The sequence below is a fragment of the Eubalaena glacialis genome, chromosome 1 (assembly GCF_028564815.1).
Source record: "Eubalaena glacialis isolate mEubGla1 chromosome 1, mEubGla1.1.hap2.+ XY, whole genome shotgun sequence".
NCBI classification, from domain to species: domain Eukaryota; kingdom Metazoa; phylum Chordata; class Mammalia; order Artiodactyla; family Balaenidae; genus Eubalaena; species Eubalaena glacialis.
Window position 1 is genome coordinate 144738306 of NC_083716.1, and position 21579 is coordinate 144759884.

The window sequence follows — 21579 nt, forward strand, 5'->3', positions numbered from 1 at the left end:
CACTTGAAGTGAATTACAAAACAGAACAGAGTCACACATTTAGAAGACACACTATGGCTGCTTAACGGGAAAGGTGAGGTGGGGTGATGCATAAAACAAGGGTTTGAAATTAGCTCACATACCGTTCCATAAGCCAAATATGTAACAGACAAGACCTCCTCCCTGCTCAGTGAACTGGACTCAACACCCCCTATTCACCGCACAAGAATATATCTGACTAGCAAGAATCTTAAAACCTATGTATTGATATCTCTCTGGAGTTGAATCAAGAGGGTGTAAAGCGGCATAAACACAGCAGGGAAAAGCAGCTCAACCCTATTATCAAAATAAATTACTTAAAATGAACGCCATAAAACAAAGACAGTGAAAGAGAGAGAAATTCTTACAAAATCCGTTCGGGGGCTCTTATGCAACCTGGATTGACCATATCTAGACCCACAGCTGGATGAGACAAAAGGCTGGACAATCTTGGGGCTGAGAGGATTGGTGAGGTTGGGTGAGCAAACGCAGACCGCTTAAAGTAATACCGCGTGGTACCCACCCCATGGGTCCCAAATCTCCAGGTTCAAGGGCATCTTCCTACATCGAAAACATGCCTGGGAAACCCAGAAGATGGTACACCGTGTGATCGGGAAAGGTTTCTAAAACGCACCTCATTTCTCCTCTCCTTGTGCTCGGGTTCGCCATTCCAGCCGCTTTACTAACAATCTCCCTACTTGGAGAATCAGCACCTGGAACCTCCTGTTTGTTTCGTACAGGTTGCAATTTGTCCTGAGGATGAACGGGAAGAGGGGGAACCAATGAGAGACTAGCTCTAGGTGTTGGGACAGGCTCAGGTCACTCTATTTCCCCATCAGGAAGAAGAATGAAGCACAGGCTCAGCCTGCCCCCCGGAACCAGAATAGGGCCTGAAGCAATCCTGCGCTTTTGCGGCCAGCTCCCAAAAAAGCGAGTTGACAAATGGAGCTCAGGGCCACTGCAATTCACAAACCTGCAGAGTTATAAATGATAACTCTCGTCCACAAATATATTGAGGGAAGGCAACGAAGAGGATTTGAAAGCAAGGCAGAATTGCAGGAAACAGATTTCAGGAGGTAGATTCGACTCGCCTTTAAAGCACATGAAAAGCGGCAAAACGTTGACAATGATGCCCTTGGCCAAAAAGGGCGTATGCGTTTTTTCCTGAATATATTCAGGAAAAAACGCATACGCCCTTTTTGGCCAACCAAGCAAGCCGGAAGTGCAAATCAGCACTACAAAGAAGTCTCGCTTGCCATCGGTCAAAAGGGCCATGCTGCAAAAAGTGTAAAAACCAGAAATGCAGGACAGGCCATGGAGACATGGGAGCCTTGCTACGCTGATGGGCAGGATGCCAATTGCCAACAGCCACTCTGGAGAAGTGTACGGTGTGTCCTGAAACATGTAATAAACACAGCTTACAGAGCATAGGGCACTTCCACTCATGGGCGTATAAATTGGGAAAACTAAAAATCAACAAGACACAGGCACCCCAAAGTTTCGGGCTGCTCTGTGTACAAGAACCTCCACTGAGGTACACCTTAAACATGCCAGGAAAGAGAAAAATGGATAAAGAAGTTGTGGTACTTAGGCACAATGGAATATCACTCAGCCATGAAATCAATGTCATAAGGCTAGTAGCAGCATGATGAGTGGATTTAGGGACGAGGATTCTAAGTGAAATAAGTCACACAGAAAAAGACACTTATCCTAAGATATCACTTATAGAGGGCATGTCGAAATCGCTACACTTGAAGTGAATTACAAAACAGAACAGAGTCACATATTTAGAAGACACACTATGGCTGCGTCACGGGAAAGGTGAGGTGGGGTGATGCATAAAACAAGGGTTTGAAATTAGCTCACATACCGTTCCATAAGCCAAATATGTAACAGACAAGACCTCCTCTCTGCTCAGTGAACTGGACTCAACACCCCCTATTCACCGCACAAGAATATATCTGACTAGCAAGAATCTTAAAACCTATGTATTAATATCTCTCTGGAGTTGAATCAAGAGGGTGTAAAGCGGCATAAACACAGCAGGGAAAAGCAGCTCAACCCCATTATCAAAATAAATTACTTAACATGAACGCCATAAAACAAAGACAGTGAAAGAGAGAGAAATTCTTACAAAATCCGTTCGGAGGCTCTGATGCAACCTGGATTGACCATATCTAGACCCACAGCTGGATGAGACATAAGGCTGGACACTCTTGGGGCTGAGAGGTTTGGTGAGGTTGGGTGAGGAAACGCAGACCCTTTAAAGTAATACCGCGGGGTACCCACCCCATGGGTCCCAAATCTCCAGGTTCAAGGGCATCTTCCTACATTGAAAACGTGCATGGGAAACCCAGAAGATGGTACAGCGTGTGATCGGGAAAGGTTTCTAAAACGCACCTCATTTCTCCTCTCCTTGTGCTCGGGTTCGCCATTCCAGCCGCTTTACTAACAATCTCCCTACTTGGAGAATCAGCACCTTGAAGCTCCTGTTTCTTTCGTACAGGTTGCAATTTGTCCTGAGGATGAACGGGAAGAGGGGGAACCAACGAGAGACTAGCTCTAGGTGTTGGGACAGGCACAGGTCACTCTATTTCCCCATCAGGAAGAAGAATGAAGCACAGGCTCAGCCTGCCCCCCGGAACCAGAATAGGGCCTGAAGCAATCCTGCGCTTTTGCGGCCAGCTCCCAAAAAAGCGAGTTGACAAATGGAGCTCAGGGCCACTGCAATTCACAAACCTGCAGAGTTATAAATGATAACTCTCGTCCACAAATATATTGAAGGAAGGAAACGAAGAGGATTTGAAAGCAAGGCAGAATTGCAGGAAACAGATTTCAGGAGGTAGATTCGACTCGCCTTTAAAGCACATGAAAAGCGGCAAAACGTTGACAATGATGCCCTTGGCCAAAAAGGGCGTATGCGTTTTTTCCTGAATATATTCAGGAAAAAACGCATACGCCCTTTTTGGCCAACCAAGCAAGCCGGAAGTGCAAATCAGCACTACAAAGAAGTCTCGCTTGCCATCGGTCAAAAGGGCCACGCTGCAAAAAGAGTAAACACCAGAAATGCAGGACAGGCCATGGAGACATGGGAGCCTTGCTAGGCTGAGGGGTGGGATGTCAATTGCCAACAGCCACTCTGGAGAAGTGTACGGTGTGTCCTGAAACATGTAATAAACACAGCTTACAGAGCATAGGGCACTTCCACTCATGGGCGTATAAATTGGGAAAACTAAAAATCAACAAGACACAGGCACCCCAAAGTTTCGGGCTGCTCTGTGTACAAGAATCTCCACTTAGCTACACCTTAAGTATCCCAGGAAAGAGAAAAATGGATAAAGAAGTTGTGGTACTTAGGCACAATGGAATATCACTCAGCCATGAAATCAATGTCATAAGGCTAGTAGCAGCATGATGAGTGGATTTAGGGACGAGGATTCTAAGTGAAATAAGTCACACAGAAAAAGACAGTTATCCTAAGATATCACTTATAGAGGGCATGTCAAAATCGCTACACTTGAAGTGAATTACAAAACAGAACAGAGTCACACATTTAGAAGACACACTATGGCTGCTTAACGGGAAAGGTGAGGTGGGGTGATGCATAAAACAAGGGTTTGAAATTAGCTCACATACCGTTCCATAAGCCAAATATGTAACAGACAAGACCTCCTCCCTGCTCAGTGAACTGGACTCAACACCCCCTATTCACCGCACAAGAATATATCTGACTAGCAAGAATCTTAAAACCTATGTATTGATATCTCTCTGGAGTTGAATCAAGAGGGTGTAAAGCGGCATAAACACAGCAGGGAAAAGCAGCTCAACCCTATTATCAAAATAAATTACTTAAAATGAACGCCATAAAACAAAGACAGTGAAAGAGAGAGAAATTCTTACAAAATCCGTTCGGGGGCTCTTATGCAACCTGGATTGACCATATCTAGACCCACAGCTGGATGAGACAAAAGGCTGGACAATCTTGGGGCTGAGAGGATTGGTGAGGTTGGGTGAGCAAACGCAGACCGCTTAAAGTAATACCGCGTGGTACCCACCCCATGGGTCCCAAATCTCCAGGTTCAAGGGCATCTTCCTACATCGAAAACATGCCTGGGAAACCCAGAAGATGGTACACCGTGTGATCGGGAAAGGTTTCTAAAACGCACCTCATTTCTCCTCTCCTTGTGCTCGGGTTCGCCATTCCAGCCGCTTTACTAACAATCTCCCTACTTGGAGAATCAGCACCTGGAACCTCCTGTTTGTTTCGTACAGGTTGCAATTTGTCCTGAGGATGAACGGGAAGAGGGGGAACCAATGAGAGACTAGCTCTAGGTGTTGGGACAGGCACAGGTCACTCTATTTCCCCATCAGGAAGAAGAATGAAGCACAGGCTCAGCCTGCCCCCCGGAACCAGAATAGGGCCTGAAGCAATCCTGCGCTTTTGCGGCCAGCTCCCAAAAAAGCGAGTTGACAAATGGAGCTCAGGGCCACTGCAATTCACAAACCTGCAGAGTTATAAATGATAACTCTCGTCCACAAATATATTGAGGGAAGGCAACGAAGAGGATTTGAAAGCAAGGCAGAATTGCAGGAAACAGATTTCAGGAGGTAGATTCGACTCGCCTTTAAAGCACATGAAAAGCGGCAAAACGTTGACAATGATGCCCTTGGCCAAAAAGGGCGTATGCGTTTTTTCCTGAATATATTCAGGAAAAAACGCATACGCCCTTTTTGGCCAACCAAGCAAGCCGGAAGTGCAAATCAGCACTACAAAGAAGTCTCGCTTGCCATCGGTCAAAAGGGCCATGCTGCAAAAAGTGTAAAAACCAGAAATGCAGGACAGGCCATGGAGACATGGGAGCCTTGCTAGGCTGAGGGGTGGGATGTCACTTGCCAACAGCCACTCTGGAGAAGTGTACGGTGTGTCCTGAAACATGTAATAAACACAGCTTACAGAGCATAGGGCACTTCCACTCATGGGCGTATAAATTGGGAAAACTAAAAATCAACAAGACACAGGCACCCCAAAGTTTCGGGCTGCTCTGTGTACAAGAATCTCCACTTAGCTACACCTTAAGTATCCCAGGAAAGAGAAAAATGGATAAAGAAGTTGTGGTACTTAGGCACAATGGAATATCACTCAGCCATGAAATCAATGTCATAAGGCTAGTAGCAGCATGATGAGTGGATTTAGGGACGAGGATTCTAAGTGAAATAAGTCACACAGAAAAAGACAGTTATCCTAAGATATCACTTATAGAGGGCATGTCAAAATCGCTACACTTGAAGTGAATTACAAAACAGAACAGAGTCACACATTTAGAAGACACACTATGGCTGCTTAACGGGAAAGGTGAGGTGGGCTGATGCATAAAACAAGGGTTTGAAATTAGCTCACATACCGTTCCATAAGCCAAATATGTAACAGACAAGACCTCCTCCCTGCTCAGTGAACTGGACTCAACACCCCCTATTCACCGCACAAGAATATATCTGACTAGCAAGAATCTTAAAACCTATGTATTGATATCTCTCTGGAGTTGAATCAAGAGGGTGTAAAGCGGCATAAACACAGCAGGGAAAAGCAGCTCAACCCTATTATCAAAATAAATTACTTAAAATGAACGCCATAAAACAAAGACAGTGAAAGAGAGAGAAATTCTTACAAAATCCGTTCGGGGGCTCTTATGCAACCTGGATTGACCATATCTAGACCCACAGCTGGATGAGACAAAAGGCTGGACAATCTTGGGGCTGAGAGGATTGGTGAGGTTGGGTGAGCAAACGCAGACCGCTTAAAGTAATACCGCGTGGTACCCACCCCATGGGTCCCAAATCTCCAGGTTCAAGGGCATCTTCCTACATCGAAAACATGCCTGGGAAACCCAGAAGATGGTACACCGTGTGATCGGGAAAGGTTTCTAAAACGCACCTCATTTCTCCTCTCCTTGTGCTCGGGTTCGCCATTCCAGCCGCTTTACTAACAATCTCCCTACTTGGAGAATCAGCACCTGGAACCTCCTGTTTGTTTCGTACAGGTTGCAATTTGTCCTGAGGATGAACGGGAAGAGGGGGAACCAATGAGAGACTAGCTCTAGGTGTTGGGACAGGCTCAGGTCACTCTATTTCCCCATCAGGAAGAAGAATGAAGCACAGGCTCAGCCTGCCCCCCGGAACCAGAATAGGGCCTGAAGCAATCCTGCGCTTTTGCGGCCAGCTCCCAAGAAAGCGAGTTGACAAATGGAGCTCAGGGCCACTGCAATTCACAAACCTGCAGAGTTATAAATGATAACTCTCGTCCACAAATATATTGAGGGAAGGCAACGAAGAGGATTTGAAAGCAAGGCAGAATTGCAGGAAACAGATTTCAGGAGGTAGATTCGACTCGCCTTTAAAGCACATGAAAAGCGGCAAAACGTTGACAATGATGCCCTTGGCCAAAAAGGGCGTATGCGTTTTTTCCTGAATATATTCAGGAAAAAACGCATACGCCCTTTTTGGCCAACCAAGCAAGCCGGAAGTGCAAATCAGCACTACAAAGAAGTCTCGCTTGCCATCGGTCAAAAGGGCCATGCTGCAAAAAGTGTAAAAACCAGAAATGCAGGACAGGCCATGGAGACATGGGAGCCTTGCTACGCTGATGGGCAGGATGCCAATTGCCAACAGCCACTCTGGAGAAGTGTACGGTGTGTCCTGAAACATGTAATAAACACAGCTTACAGAGCATAGGGCACTTCCACTCATGGGCGTATAAATTGGGAAAACTAAAAATCAACAAGACACAGGCACCCCAAAGTTTCGGGCTGCTCTGTGTACAAGAACCTCCACTGAGGTACACCTTAAACATGCCAGGAAAGAGAAAAATGGATAAAGAAGTTGTGGTACTTAGGCACAATGGAATATCACTCAGCCATGAAATCAATGTCATAAGGCTAGTAGCAGCATGATGAGTGGATTTAGGGACGAGGATTCTAAGTGAAATAAGTCACACAGAAAAAGACACTTATCCTAAGATATCACTTATAGAGGGCATGTCGAAATCGCTACACTTGAAGTGAATTACAAAACAGAACAGAGTCACATATTTAGAAGACACACTATGGCTGCGTCACGGGAAAGGTGAGGTGGGGTGATGCATAAAACAAGGGTTTGAAATTAGCTCACATACCGTTCCATAAGCCAAATATGTAACAGACAAGACCTCCTCCCTGCTCAGTGAACTGGACTCAACACCCCCTATTCACCGCACAAGAATATATCTGACTAGCAAGAATCTTAAAACCTATGTATTAATATCTCTCTGGAGTTGAATCAAGAGGGTGTAAAGCGGCATAAACACAGCAGGGAAAAGCAGCTCAACCCCATTATCAAAATAAATTACTTAACATGAACGCCATAAAACAAAGACAGTGAAAGAGAGAGAAATTCTTACAAAATCCGTTCGGAGGCTCTGATGCAACCTGGATTGACCATATCTAGACCCACAGCTGGATGAGACATAAGGCTGGACACTCTTGGGGCTGAGAGGTTTGGTGAGGTTGGGTGAGGAAACGCAGACCCTTTAAAGTAATACCGCGGGGTACCCACCCCATGGGTCCCAAATCTCCAGGTTCAAGGGCATCTTCCTACATTGAAAACGTGCATGGGAAACCCAGAAGATGGTACAGCGTGTGATCGGGAAAGGTTTCTAAAACGCACCTCATTTCTCCTCTCCTTGTGCTCGGGTTCGCCATTCCAGCCGCTTTACTAACAATCTCCCTACTTGGAGAATCAGCACCTGGAACCTCCTGTTTGTTTCGTACAGGTTGCAATTTGTCCTGAGGATGAACGGGAAGAGGAGGAACCAATGAGAGACTAGCTCTAGGTGTTGGGACAGGCACAGGTCACTCTATTTCCCCATCAGGAAGAAGAATGAAGCACAGGCTCAGCCTGCCCCCCGGAACCAGAATAGGGCCTGAAGCAATCCTGCGCTTTTGCGGCCAGCTCCCAAAAAAGCGAGTTGACAAATGGAGCTCAGGGCCACTGCAATTCACAAACCTGCAGAGTTATAAATGATAACTCTCGTCCACAAATATATTGAGGGAAGGCAACGAAGAGGATTTGAAAGCAAGGCAGAATTGCAGGAAACAGATTTCAGGAGGTAGATTCGACTCGCCTTTAAAGCACATGAAAAGCGGCAAAACGTTGACAATGATGCCCTTGGCCAAAAAGGGCGTATGCGTTTTTTCCTGAATATATTCAGGAAAAAACGCATACGCCCTTTTTGGCCAACCAAGCAAGCCGGAAGTGCAAATCAGCACTACAAAGAAGTCTCGCTTGCCATCGGTCAAAAGGGCCATGCTGCAAAAAGTGTAAAAACCAGAAATGCAGGACAGGCCATGGAGACATGGGAGCCTTGCTAGGCTGAGGGGTGGGATGTCACTTGCCAACAGCCACTCTGGAGAAGTGTACGGTGTGTCCTGAAACATGTAATAAACACAGCTTACAGAGCATAGGGCACTTCCACTCATGGGCGTATAAATTGGGAAAACTAAAAATCAACAAGACACAGGCACCCCAAAGTTTCGGGCTGCTCTGTGTACAAGAATCTCCACTTAGCTACACCTTAAGTATCCCAGGAAAGAGAAAAATGGATAAAGAAGTTGTGGTACTTAGGCACAATGGAATATCACTCAGCCATGAAATCAATGTCATAAGGCTAGTAGCAGCATGATGAGTGGATTTAGGGACGAGGATTCTAAGTGAAATAAGTCACACAGAAAAAGACAGTTATCCTAAGATATCACTTATAGAGGGCATGTCAAAATCGCTACACTTGAAGTGAATTACAAAACAGAACAGAGTCACACATTTAGAAGACACACTATGGCTGCTTAACGGGAAAGGTGAGGTGGGGTGATGCATAAAACAAGGGTTTGAAATTAGCTCACATACCGTTCCATAAGCCAAATATGTAACAGACAAGACCTCCTCCCTGCTCAGTGAACTGGACTCAACACCCCCTATTCACCGCACAAGAATATATCTGACTAGCAAGAATCTTAAAACCTATGTATTGATATCTCTCTGGAGTTGAATCAAGAGGGTGTAAAGCGGCATAAACACAGCAGGGAAAAGCAGCTCAACCCTATTATCAAAATAAATTACTTAAAATGAACGCCATAAAACAAAGACAGTGAAAGAGAGAGAAATTCTTACAAAATCCGTTCGGGGGCTCTTATGCAACCTGGATTGACCATATCTAGACCCACAGCTGGATGAGACAAAAGGCTGGACAATCTTGGGGCTGAGAGGATTGGTGAGGTTGGGTGAGCAAACGCAGACCGCTTAAAGTAATACCGCGTGGTACCCACCCCATGGGTCCCAAATCTCCAGGTTCAAGGGCATCTTCCTACGTCGAAAACATGCCTGGGAAACCCAGAAGATGGTACACCGTGTGATCGGGAAAGGTTTCTAAAACGCACCTCATTTCTCCTCTCCTTGTGCTCGGGTTCGCCATTCCAGCCGCTTTACTAACAATCTCCCTACTTGGAGAATCAGCACCTGGAACCTCCTGTTTGTTTCGTACAGGTTGCAATTTGTCCTGAGGATGAACGGGAAGAGGGGGAACCAATGAGAGACTAGCTCTAGGTGTTGGGACAGGCACAGGTCACTCTATTTCCCCATCAGGAAGAAGAATGAAGCACAGGCTCAGCCTGCCCCCCGGAACCAGAATAGGGCCTGAAGCAATCCTGCGCTTTTGCGGCCAGCTCCCAAAAAAGCGAGTTGACAAATGGAGCTCAGGGCCACTGCAATTCACAAACCTGCAGAGTTATAAATGATAACTCTCGTCCACAAATATATTGAGGGAAGGCAACGAAGAGGATTTGAAAGCAAAGCAGAATTGCAGGAAACAGATTTCAGGAGGTAGATTCGACTCGCCTTTAAAGCACATGAAAAGCGGCAAAACGTTAACAATGATGCCCTTGGCCAAAAAGGGCGTATGCGTTTTTTCCTGAATATATTCAGGAAAAAACGCATACGCCCTTTTTGGCCAACCAAGCAAGCCGGAAGTGCAAATCAGCACTACAAAGAAGTCTCGCTTGCCATCGGTCAAAAGGGCCATGCTGCAAAAAGTGTAAAAACCAGAAATGCAGGACAGGCCATGGAGACATGGGAGCCTTGCTACGCTGATGGGCAGGATGCCAATTGCCAACAGCCACTCTGGAGAAGTGTACGGTGTGTCCTGAAACATGTAATAAACACAGCTTACAGAGCATAGGGCACTTCCACTCATGGGCGTATAAATTGGGAAAACTAAAAATCAACAAGACACAGGCACCCCAAAGTTTCGGGCTGCTCTGTGTACAAGAACCTCCACTGAGGTACACCTTAAACATGCCAGGAAAGAGAAAAATGGATAAAGAAGTTGTGGTACTTAGGCACAATGGAATATCACTCAGCCATGAAATCAATGTCATAAGGCTAGTAGCAGCATGATGAGTGGATTTAGGGACGAGGATTCTAAGTGAAATAAGTCACACAGAAAAAGACACTTATCCTAAGATATCACTTATAGAGGGCATGTCGAAATCGCTACACTTGAAGTGAATTACAAAACAGAACAGAGTCACATATTTAGAAGACACACTATGGCTGCGTCACGGGAAAGGTGAGGTGGGGTGATGCATAAAACAAGGGTTTGAAATTAGCTCACATACCGTTCCATAAGCCAAATATGTAACAGACAAGACCTCCTCCCTGCTCAGTGAACTGGACTCAACACCCCCTATTCACCGCACAAGAATATATCTGACTAGCAAGAATCTTAAAACCTATGTATTAATATCTCTCTGGAGTTGAATCAAGAGGGTGTAAAGCGGCATAAACACAGCAGGGAAAAGCAGCTCAACCCCATTATCAAAATAAATTACTTAACATGAACGCCATAAAACAAAGACAGTGAAAGAGAGAGAAATTCTTACAAAATCCGTTCGGAGGCTCTGATGCAACCTGGATTGACCATATCTAGACCCACAGCTGGATGAGACATAAGGCTGGACACTCTTGGGGCTGAGAGGTTTGGTGAGGTTGGGTGAGGAAACGCAGACCCTTTAAAGTAATACCGCGGGGTACCCACCCCATGGGTCCCAAATCTCCAGGTTCAAGGGCATCTTCCTACATTGAAAACGTGCATGGGAAACCCAGAAGATGGTACAGCGTGTGATCGGGAAAGGTTTCTAAAACGCACCTCATTTCTCCTCTCCTTGTGCTTGGGTTCGCCATTCCAGCCGCTTTACTAACAATCTCCCTACTTGGAGAATCAGCACCTTGAAGCTCCTGTTTCTTTCGTACAGGTTGCAATTTGTCCTGAGGATGAACGGGAAGAGGGGGAACCAACGAGAGACTAGCTCTAGGTGTTGGGACAGGCACAGGTCACTCTATTTCCCCATCAGGAAGAAGAATGAAGCACAGGCTCAGCCTGCCCCCCGGAACCAGAATAGGGCCTGAAGCAATCCTGCGCTTTTGCGGCCAGCTCCCAAAAAAGCGAGTTGACAAATGGAGCTCAGGGCCACTGCAATTCACAAACCTGCAGAGTTATAAATGATAACTCTCGTCCACAAATATATTGAAGGAAGGAAACGAAGAGGATTTGAAAGCAAGGCAGAATTGCAGGAAACAGATTTCAGGAGGTAGATTCGACTCGCCTTTAAAGCACATGAAAAGCGGCAAAACGTTGACAATGATGCCCTTGGCCAAAAAGGGCGTATGCGTTTTTTCCTGAATATATTTTCCTGAATATATTCAGGAAAAAACGCATACGCCCTTTTTGGCCAACCAAGCAAGCCGGAAGTGCAAATCAGCACTACAAAGAAGTCTCGCTTGCCATCGGTCAAAAGGGCCATGCTGCCAAATGTGTAAAAACCAGAAATTCAGGACAGGCCATGGAGACATGGGAGCCTTGCTACGCTGATGGGCAGGATGCCAATTGCCAACAGCCACTCTGGAGAAGTGTACGGTGTGTCCTGAAACATGTAATAAACACAGCTTACAGAGCATAGGGCACTTCCACTCATGGGCGTATAAATTGGGAAAACTAAACATCAACAAGACACAGGCACCCCAAAGTTTCGGGCTGCTCTGTGTACAAGAACCTCCACTTAGGTACACCTTAAACATGCCAGGAAAGAGAAAAATGGATAAAGAAGTTGTGGTACTTAGGCACAATGGAATATCACTCAGCCATGAAATCAATGTCATAAGACTAGTAGCAGCATGATGAGTGGATTTAGGGACGAGGATTCTAAGTGAAATAAGTCACACAGAAAAAGACAGTTATCCTAAGATATCACTTATAGAGGGCATGTCAAAATCGCTACACTTGAACTGAATTACAAAACAGAACAGAGTCACATATTTAGAAGACACACTATGGCTGCTTAACGGGAAAGGTGAGGTGGGGTGATGCATAAAACAAGGGTTTGAAATTAGCTCACATACCGTTCCATAAGCCAAATATGTAACAGACAAGACCTCCTCCCTGCTCAGTGAACTGGACTCAACACCCCCTATTCACCGCACAAGAATATATCTGACTAGCAAGAATCTTAAACCTATGTATTGATATCTCTCTGGAGTTGAATCAAGAGGGTGTAAAGCGGCATAAACACAGCAGGGAAAAGCAGCTCAACCCCATTATCAAAATAAATTACTTAAAATGAACGCCATAAAACAAAGACAGTGAAAGAGAGAGAAATTCTTACAAAATCCGTTCGGAGGCTCTGATGCAACCTGGATTGACCATATCTAGACCCACAGCTGGATGAGACATAAGGCTGGACACTCTTGGGGCTGAGAGGTTTGGTGAGGTTGGGTGAGGAAACGCAGACCCTTTAAAGTAATACCGCGGGGTACCCACCCCATGGGTCCCAAATCTCCAGGTTCAAGGGCATCTTCCTACATTGAAAACGTGCATGGGAAACCCAGAAGATGGTACAGCGTGTGATCGGGAAAGGTTTCTAAAACGCACCTCATTTCTCCTCTCCTTGTGCTCGGGTTCGCCATTCCAGCCGCTTTACTAACAATCTCCCTACTTGGAGAATCAGCACCTTGAAGCTCCTGTTTCTTTCGTACAGGTTGCAATTTGTCCTGAGGATGAACGGGAAGAGGGGGAACCAACGAGAGACTAGCTCTAGGTGTTGGGACAGGCACAGGTCACTCTATTTCCCCATCAGGAAGAAGAATGAAGCACAGGCTCAGCCTGCCCCCCGGAACCAGAATAGGGCCTGAAGCAATCCTGCGCTTTTGCGGCCAGCTCCCAAAAAAGCGAGTTGACAAATGGAGCTCAGGGCCACTGCAATTCACAAACCTGCAGAGTTATAAATGATAACTCTCGTCCACAAATATATTGAGGGAAGGCAACGAAGAGGATTTGAAAGCAAGGCAGAATTGCAGGAAACAGATTTCAGGAGGTAGATTCGACTCGCCTTTAAAGCACATGAAAAGCGGCAAAACGTTGACAATGATGCCCTTGGCCAAAAAGGGCGTATGCGTTTTTTCCTGAATATATTCAGGAAAAAACGCATACGCCCTTTTTGGCCAACCAAGCAAGCCGGAAGTGCAAATCAGCACTACAAAGAAGTCTCGCTTGCCATCGGTCAAAAGGGCCATGCTGCAAAAAGTGTAAAAACCAGAAATGCAGGACAGGCCATGGAGACATGGGAGCCTTGCTACGCTGATGGGCAGGATGCCAATTGCCAACAGCCACTCTGGAGAAGTGTACGGTGTGTCCTGAAACATGTAATAAACACAGCTTACAGAGCATAGGGCACTTCCACTCATGGGCGTATAAATTGGGAAAACTAAAAATCAACAAGACACAGGCACCCAAAAGTTTCGGGCTGCTCTGTGTACAAGAACCTCCACTGAGGTACACCTTAAACATGCCAGGAAAGAGAAAAATGGATAAAGAAGTTGTGGTACTTAGGCACAATGGAATATCACTCAGCCATGAAATCAATGTCATAAGGCTAGTAGCAGCATGATGAGTGGATTTAGGGACGAGGATTCTAAGTGAAATAAGTCACACAGAAAAAGACACTTATCCTAAGATATCACTTATAGAGGGCATGTCGAAATCGCTACACTTGAAGTGAATTACAAAACAGAACAGAGTCACATATTTAGAAGACACACTATGGCTGCGTCACGGGAAAGGTGAGGTGGGGTGATGCATAAAACAAGGGTTTGAAATTAGCTCACATACCGTTCCATAAGCCAAATATGTAACAGACAAGACCTCCTCCCTGCTCAGTGAACTGGACTCAACACCCCCTATTCACCGCACAAGAATATATCTGACTAGCAAGAATCTTAAAACCTATGTATTAATATCTCTCTGGAGTTGAATCAAGAGGGTGTAAAGCGGCATAAACACAGCAGGGAAAAGCAGCTCAACCCCATTATCAAAATAAATTACTTAACATGAACGCCATAAAACAAAGACAGTGAAAGAGAGAGAAATTCTTACAAAATCCGTTCGGAGGCTCTGATGCAACCTGGATTGACCATATCTAGACCCACAGCTGGATGAGACATAAGGCTGGACACTCTTGGGGCTGAGAGGTTTGGTGAGGTTGGGTGAGGAAACGCAGACCCTTTAAAGTAATACCGCGGGGTACCCACCCCATGGGTCCCAAATCTCCAGGTTCAAGGGCATCTTCCTACATTGAAAACGTGCATGGGAAACCCAGAAGATGGTACAGCGTGTGATCGGGAAAGGTTTCTAAAACGCACCTCATTTCTCCTCTCCTTGTGCTCGGGTTCGCCATTCCAGCCGCTTTACTAACAATCTCCCTACTTGGAGAATCAGCACCTTGAAGCTCCTGTTTCTTTCGTACAGGTTGCAATTTGTCCTGAGGATGAACGGGAAGAGGGGGAACCAACGAGAGACTAGCTCTAGGTGTTGGGACAGGCACAGGTCACTCTATTTCCCCATCAGGAAGAAGAATGAAGCACAGGCTCAGCCTGCCCCCCGGAACCAGAATAGGGCCTGAAGCAATCCTGCGCTTTTGCGGCCAGCTCCCAAAAAAGCGAGTTGACAAATGGAGCTCAGGGCCACTGCAATTCACAAACCTGCAGAGTTATAAATGATAACTCTCGTCCACAAATATATTGAAGGAAGGAAACGAAGAGGATTTGAAAGCAAGGCAGAATTGCAGGAAACAGATTTCAGGAGGTAGATTCGACTCGCCTTTAAAGCACATGAAAAGCGGCAAAACGTTGACAATGATGCCCTTGGCCAAAAAGGGCGTATGCGTTTTTTCCTGAATATATTTTCCTGAATATATTCAGGAAAAAACGCATACGCCCTTTTTGGCCAACCAAGCAAGCCGGAAGTGCAAATCAGCACTACAAAGAAGTCTCGCTTGCCATCGGTCAAAAGGGCCATGCTGCCAAATGTGTAAAAACCAGAAATTCAGGACAGGCCATGGAGACATGGGAGCCTTGCTACGCTGATGGGCAGGATGCCAATTGCCAACAGCCACTCTGGAGAAGTGTACGGTGTGTCCTGAAACATGTAATAAACACAGCTTACAGAGCATAGGGTACTTCCACTCATGGGCGTATAAATTGGGAAAACTAAACATCAACAAGACACAGGCACCCAAAAGTTTCGGGCTGCTCTGTGTACAAGAACCTCCACTTAGGTACACCTTAAACATGCCAGGAAAGAGAAAAATGGATAAAGAAGTTGTTGTACTTAGGCACAATGGAATATCACTCAGCCATGAAATCAATGTCATAAGACTAGTAGCAGCATGATGAGTGGATTTAGGGACGAGGATTGTAAGTGAAATAAGTCACACAGAAAAAGACAGTTATCCTAAGATATCACTTATAGAGGGCATGTCAAAATCGCTACACTTGAACTGAATTACAAAACAGAACAGAGTCACATATTTAGAAGACACACTATGGCTGCTTAACGGGAAAGGTGAGGTGGGGTGATGCATAAAACAAGGGTTTGAAATTAGCTCACATACCGTTCCATAAGCCAAATATGTAACAGACAAGACCTCCTCCCTGCTCAGTGAACTGGACTCAACACCCCCTATTCACCGCACAAGAATATATCTGACTAGTAAGAATCTTAAACCTATGTATTGATATCTCTCTGGAGTTGAATCAAGAGGGTGTAAAGCGGCATAAACACAGCAGGGAAAAGCAGCTCAACCCCATTATCAAAATAAATTACTTAAAATGAACGCCATAAAACAAAGACAGTGAAAGAGAGAGAAATTCTTACAAAATCCGTTCGGAGGCTCTGATGCAACCTGGATTGACCATATCTAGACCCACAGCTGGATGAGACATAAGGCTGGACACTCTTGGGGCTGAGAGGTTTGGTGAGGTTGGGTGAGGAAACGCAGACCCTTTAAAGTAATACCGCGGGGTACCCACCCCATGGGTCCCAAATCTCCAGGTTCAAGGGCATCTTCCTACATTGAAAACGTGCATGGGAAACCCAGAAGATGGTACAGCGTGTGATCGGGAAAGGTTTCTAAAACGCACCTCATTTCTCCTCTCCTTGTGCTCGGGTTCGCCATTCCAGCCGCTTTACTAACAATCTCCCTACTTGGAGAATCAGCACCTTGAAGCTCCTGTTTCTTTCGTACAGGTTGCAATTTGTCCTGAGGATGAACGGGAAGAGGGGGAACCAACGAGAGACTAGCTCTAGGTGTTGGGACAGGCACAGGTCACTCTATTTCCCCATCAGGAAGAAGAATGAAGCACAGGCTCAGCCTGCCCCCCGGAACCAGAATAGGGCCTGAAGCAATCCTGCGCTTTTGCGGCCAGCTCCCAAAAAAGCGAGTTGACAAATGGAGCTCAGGGCCACTGCAATTCACAAACCTGCAGAGTTATAAATGATAACTCTCGTCCACAAATATATTGAGGGAAGGCAACGAAGAGGATTTGAAAGCAAGGCAGAATTGCAGGAAACAGATTTCAGGAGGTAGATTCGACTCGCCTTTAAAGCACATGAAAAGCGGCAAAACGTTGACAATGATGCCCTTGGCCAAAAAGGGCGTATGCGTTTTTTCCTGAATATATTTTCCTGAATATATTCAGGAAAAAACGCATACGCCCTTTTTGGCCAACCAAGCAAGCCGGAAGTGCAAATCAGCACTACAAAGAAGTCTCGCTTGCCATCGGTCAAAAGGGCCACGCTGCAAAAAGAGTAAACACCAGAAATGCAGGACAGGCCATGGAGACATGGGAGCCTTGCTAGGCTGAGGGGTGGGATGTCAATTGCCAACAGCCACTCTGGAGAAGTGTACGGTGTGTCCTGAAACATGTAATAAACACAGCTTACAGAGCATAGGGCACTTCCACTCATGGGCGTATAAATTGGGAAAACTAAAAATCAACAAGACACAGGCACCCCAAAGTTTCGGGCTGCTCTGTGTACAAGAATCTCCACTTAGCTACACCTTAAGTATCCCAGGAAAGAGAAAAATGGATAAAGAAGTTGTGGTACTTAGGCACAATGGAATATCACTCAGCCATGAAATCAATGTCATAAGGCTAGTAGCAGCATGATGAGTGGATTTAGGGACGAGGATTCTAAGTGAAATAAGTCACACAGAAAAAGACAGTTATCCTAAGATATCACTTATAGAGGGCATGTCAAAATCGCTACACTTGAACTGAATTACAAAACAGAACAGAGTCACACATTTAGAAGACACACTATGGCTGCTTAACGGGAAAGGTGAGGTGGGCTGATGCATAAAACAAGGGTTTGAAATTAGCTCACATACCATTCCATAAGCCAAATATGTAACAGACAAGACCTCCTCCCTGCTCAGTGAACTGGACTCAACACCCCCTATTCACCGCACAAGAATATATCTGACTAGCAAGAATCTTAAAACCTATGTATTGATATCTCTCTGGAGTTGAATCAAGAGGGTGTAAAGCGGCATAAACACAGCAGGGAAAAGCAGCTCAACCCCATTATCAAAATAAATTACTTAAAATGAACGCCATAAAACAAAGACAGTGAAAGAGAGAGAAATTCTTACAAAATCCGTTCGGAGGCTCTGATGCAACCTGGATTGACCATATCTAGACCCACAGCTGGATGAGACATAAGGCTGGACACTCTTGGGGCTGAGAGGTTTGGTGAGGTTGGGTGAGGAAACGCAGACCCTTTAAAATAATACCGCGGGGTACCCACCCCATGGGTCCCAAATCTCCAGGTTCAAGGGCATCTTCCTACATTGAAAACGTGCCTGGGAAACCCAGAGGATGGTACAGCGTGTGATCGGGAAAGGTTTCTAAAACGCACCTCATTTCTCCTCTCCTTGTGCTCGGGTTCGCCATTCCAGCCGCTTTACTAACAATCTCCCTACTTGGAGAATCAGCACCTTGAAGCTCCTGTTTCTTTCGTACAGGTTGCAATTTGTCCTGAGGATGAACGGGAAGAGGGGGAACCAACGAGAGACTAGCTCTAGGTGTTGGGACAGGCACAGGTCACTCTATTTCCCCATCAGGAAGAAGAATGAAGCACAGGCTCAGCCTGCCCCCCGGAACCAGAATAGGGCCTGAAGCAATCCTGCGCTTTTGCGGCCAGCTCCCAAAAAAGCGAGTTGACAAATGGAGCTCAGGGCCACTGCAATTCACAAACCTGCAGAGTTATAAATGATAACTCTCATCCACAAATATATTGAGGGAAGGCAACGAAGAGGAATTGAAAGCAAGGCAGAATTGCAGGAAACAGATTTCAGGAGGTAGATTCGACTCGCCTTTAAAGCACATGAAAAGCAGCAAAACGTTGACAATGATGCCCTTGGCCAAAAAGGGCGTATGCGTTTTTTCCTGAATATATTCAGGAAAAAACGCATACGCCCTTTTTGGCCAACCAAGCAAGCCGGAAGTGCAAATCAGCACTACAAAGAAGTCTCGCTTGCCATCGGTCAAAAGGGCCATGCTGCCAAAAGTGTAAAAACCAGAAATTCAGGACAGGCCATGGAGACATGGGAGCCTTGCTACGCTGATGGGCAGGATGCCAATTGCCAACAGCCACTCTGGAGAAGTGTACGGTGTGTCCTGAAACATGTAATAAACACAGCTTACAGAGCATAGGGCACTTCCACTGATGGGCGTATAAATTGGGAAAACTAAAAATCAACAAGACACAGGCACCCAAAAGTTTCGGGCTGCTCTGTGTACAAGAACCTCCACTTAGGTACACCTTAAACATGCCAGGAAAGAGAAAAATGGATAAAGAAGTTGTGGTACTTAGGCACAATGGAATATCACTCAGCCATGAAATCAATGTCATAAGGCTAGTAGCAGCATGATGAGTGGATTTAGGGACGAGGATTCTAAGTGAAATAAGTCACACAGAAAAAGACACTTATCCTAAGATATCACTTATAGAGGGCATGTCAAAATCGCTACACTTGAAGTGAATTACAAAACAGAACAGAGTCACATATTTAGAAGACACACTATGGCTGCTTAACGGGAAAGGTGAGGTGGGGTGATGCATAAAACAAGGGTTTGAAATTAGCTCACATACCGTTCCATAAGCCAAATATGTAACAGACAAGACCTCCTCCCTGCTCAGTGAACTGGACTCAACACCCCCTATTCACCGCACAAGAATATATCTGACTAGCAAGAATCTTAAACCTATGTATTGATATCTCTCTGGAGTTGAATCAAGAGGGTGTAAAGCGGCATAAACACAGCAGGGAAAAGCAGCTCAACCCCATTATCAAAATAAATTACTTAAAATGAACGCCATAAAACAAAGACAGTGAAAGAGAGAGAAATTCTTACAAAATCCGTTCGGAGGCTCTGATGCAACCTGGATTGACCATATCTAGACCCACAGCTGGATGAGACATAAGGCTGGACACTCTTGGGGCTGAGAGGTTTGGTGAGGTTGGGTGAGGAAACGCAGACCCTTTAAAGTAATACCGCGGGGTACCCACCCCATGGGTCCCAAATCTCCAGGTTCAAGGGCATCTTCCTACATTGAAAACGTGCATGGGAAACCCAGAAGATGGTACAGCGTGTGATCGGGAAAGGTTTCTAAAACGCACCTCATTTCTCCTCTCCTTGTGCTCGGGTTCGCCATTCCAGCCGCTTTACTAACAATCTCCCTACTTGGAGAATCAGCACCTTGAAGCTCCTGTTTCTTTCGTACAGGTTGCAATTTGTCCTGAGGATGAACGGGAAGAGGGGGAACCAACGAGAGACTAGCTCTAGGTGTTGGGACAGGCACAGGTCACTCTATTTCCCCATCAGGAAGAAAAATGAAGCACAGGCTCAGCCTGCCCCCCGGAACCAGAATAGGGCCTGAAGCAATCCTGCGCTTTTGCGGCCAGCTCCCAAAAAAGCGAGTTGACAAATGGAGCTCAGGGCCACTGCAATTCACAAACCTGCAGAGTTATAAATGATAACTCTCGTCCACAAATATATTGAGGGAAGGCAACGAAGAGGATTTGAAAGCAAGGCAGAATTGCAGGAAACAGATTTCAGGAGGTAGATTCGACTCGCCTTTAAAGCACATGAAAAGCGGCAAAACGTTGACAATGATGCCCTTGGCCAAAAAGGGCGTATGCGTTTTTTCCTGAATATATTTTCCTGAATATATTCAGGAAAAAACGCATACGCCCTTTTTGGCCAACCAAGCAAGCCGGAAGTGCAAATCAGCACTACAAAGAAGTCTCGCTTGCCATCGGTCAAAAGGGCCACGCTGCAAAAAGAGTAAACACCAGAAATGCAGGACAGGCCATGGAGACATGGGAGCCTTGCTAGGCTGAGGGGTGGGATGTCAATTGCCAACAGCCACTCTGGAGAAGTGTACGGTGTGTCCTGAAACATGTAATAAACACAGCTTACAGAGCATAGGGCACTTCCACTCATGGGCGTATAAATTGGGAAAACTAAAAATCAACAAGACACAGGCACCCCAAAGTTTCGGGCTGCTCTGTGTATAAGAATCTCCACTTAGCTACACCTTAAGTATCCCAGGAAAGAGAAAAATGGATAAAGAAGTTGTGGTACTTAGGCACTATGGAATATCACTCAGCCATGAAATCAATGTCATAAGGCTAGTAGCAGCATGATGAGTGGATTTAGGGACGAGGATTCTAAGTGAAATAAGTCACACAGAAAAAGACACTTATCCTAAGATATCACTTATAGAGGGCATGTCAAAATCGCTACACTTGAAGTGAATTACAAAACAGAACAGAGTCACATATTTAGAAGACACACTATGGCTGCTTACCGGGAAAGGTGAGGTGGGGTGATGCATAAAACAAGGGTTTGAAATTAGCTCACATACCGTTCCATAAGCCAAATATGTAACAGACAAGACCTCCTCCCTGCTCAGTGAACTGGACTCAACACCCCCTATTCACCGCACAAGAATATATCTGACTAGCAAGAATCTTAAACCTATGTATTGATATCTCTCTGGAGTTGAATCAAGAGGGTGTAAAGCGGCATAAACACAGCAGGGAAAAGCAGCTCAACCCCATTATCAAAATAAATTAC